This window comes from Meleagris gallopavo, chromosome 1 (assembly GCF_000146605.3).
Source record: "Meleagris gallopavo isolate NT-WF06-2002-E0010 breed Aviagen turkey brand Nicholas breeding stock chromosome 1, Turkey_5.1, whole genome shotgun sequence".
NCBI lineage: Eukaryota > Metazoa > Chordata > Aves > Galliformes > Phasianidae > Meleagris > Meleagris gallopavo.
Genome location: NC_015011.2, coordinates 24,364,790 through 24,367,193, shown reverse-complemented (window position 1 = coordinate 24,367,193; position 2,404 = coordinate 24,364,790).

The window sequence follows — 2,404 nt, the reverse complement described above, 5'->3', positions numbered from 1 at the left end:
CTGTTATCTGACAGTCTCGCTGCTGCTGCAGCTGTACATAAATACTGATCCTCAGCTGATTCCAATTTCTCTGGCATTGTCATGCAAGTATCAGGAGTATTGCTGAGACCATAATTGGAATAATTACACAACTTCAGGGGGAGGAGTGGAGTGAGAGGCAGTGTTTGATACCAGACAAAGACACGCAGTGAGCAGCCATGCACATTTAGTTCAGCTTTGTGACTCATTTTCTGACACTATTTTTTGAGGAATTTTTTCCAATCCAATTTTTGCTTTTTGGAAGATATGTTTCCTGCCAGTACCAAGGCTTTTTTTCTTATCAACATCTGAAGAACTGCTCCACCTCGCACACACTCAGCTCCACGTTTACAGTCAGCTCTCAATTAAGGCAATTCCAAGATGTGGAAGTTGAGTTAAAGCAAACTTTGGAGCATAAAATATTTTTAAAATTAGACTTGAAATGCAATTGTTGTGATAGAAAAAGAAGGGCAGCGAGGTGGCCAGCTAGTTAACACATATTCTGTTCAGCAGCTCTCCTGGGCTGCCAACAGTGCAGCAAAGCTCAATGAGAAGAAGCTTGGGTGGCATTTGCAAGGCCAGTTTGGTGTCTGCGATCTGTGGCAATTTTAGGCCACTCCTGGATAATCCATTCACGGTAGGTAAGAGGGGAGCACAGCCTTTGCACTTCCAGAAGGTTCCTGCAAGCCTTTGCCATGCCTTTTCCAGATGAGCTATCCTGCTCCTCTGCACGGCATCACAGCTCTTTGCAGAGCTCCTTTGCTCCTCTGCTGGGATTCATCTCATGAAGTCTATCAATTCCTCCTGCTCCCAGTATCTCTTTAACTGTAGCAGTGTTGTATGATTCAGAAACTTCTTCCAAAGGGTGTTGAAGTTCTGCAGAAACCATTCCAGGAATCATTACTGTTTCAAATTAACCAATAAATTTCCTATTTTTAGTCATCCTTGAGACATGCAGTAATACTGAATATAGGGTCAAGATCTTCCTTTCAGTACTTGAGGGGAGCTTATAAGAAGGAGGGGGACTAAATTTTACGTGGGCTGATAGTGATAGAACAAGGGAAATGGCTGTACAAGAGGGGAGACTTAGGTTAGATATTAGAAGGAAATTCTTTACTCAGAGAGCAGTGAGGCGCTGGCAAAGCTGCACAGACAAGCTGTGGATGCTCCATCCCTGAGGTTCTCAAAGCCCAATTGGATGGAGCCCTGGGCAGCCGGAGCTGAGGGATGGCAGCCCTGTCCATGGCAGGGGTTGGACTGGATGGACTTTAAGGTCCTATGAAGCCTAAGGCATTCTATGATATTCTGATGTATGTGCAGGACAGTGACCAGGTATGAAACTTTCTTAGATACAAAAATTGTAACTGTAATGGGAGAAAGAAGGCATTTTTTAGTTATTGTTGGTTGGTTTTGTTGTTGTTGTTGTTGTTTTTGTGTTTTTTTTTTCAGATGAATTAAAAAAAAAACAGAAACTGTCTTTAAATCCATACATTTGCTTTAATGCACATACTCAAGTGTTCGGACACTGGCTTAAGTTATCATGTGAATTAAAAAAAAAATTGCTTCTAACTTGGGAAGCTGGAAAACATCCATCCACAGTTCTAAAGTTTATGAGCACTAGAAACACTTGAAATTCAACGTTCCCTGTTGGTCATATCAGAACTACGCAGACTGCATCCCCAACAGGTGCATTTATTTACAATTACAGAGCCTTCACCATCGCAGCCAATGGACTGTTTGAGGGTGCTTCTCTGTTGAATTGCCAAAGCTGAATACGCTGCATTAAGGCTGTTCTACTCCTTTTGCTGCAATTCCGTGCTTAATGGCATAAAACTGACACCCACTTTCTGATTAATGTTATAGATCCCATGCCATGCTCTGATTTACTAGGAAAAAAATAAAGGCTGCAAAAATTAAAAATGAAATAAATGTTAAAAAAGGGCTGAATGTAACTTGGGGTTTATAGATGTACAGTGCCATTGCAGCTGTGCCTCGGGCCACACTGGACCCTGCTTTTCCCCTGATGTACGCCCCTGGGCTTATGAGAGGCCGTGAGAACAGAGAGCGGCTAAACACCGGCGTCCCACCGCACCTCTCAAAGCGAAGTCCCAGCAGCTAACACGCACGGCAGGCGTGAGTCAGCCTCCTCCCAGGAAAAATACAGTACAGTTAGCGTGCGGGACCGTTAAATATCTGCATAGTTTTGAAATGAACCGGTTGAGAAAATCTCTTTTTCTTCAACCCGAGGATGTCCAAGTTTCCACAATTGCTCCCGGGACAGTGTGTGTGACACTGTCAGAGCAGCGGAGGCTCTACCAACGCCTCTCTCCCGCAGCGCTGCTCAAGTTTTCCATCTCCTCATCCCTTCCCGTCCCCCTTCCCCCGG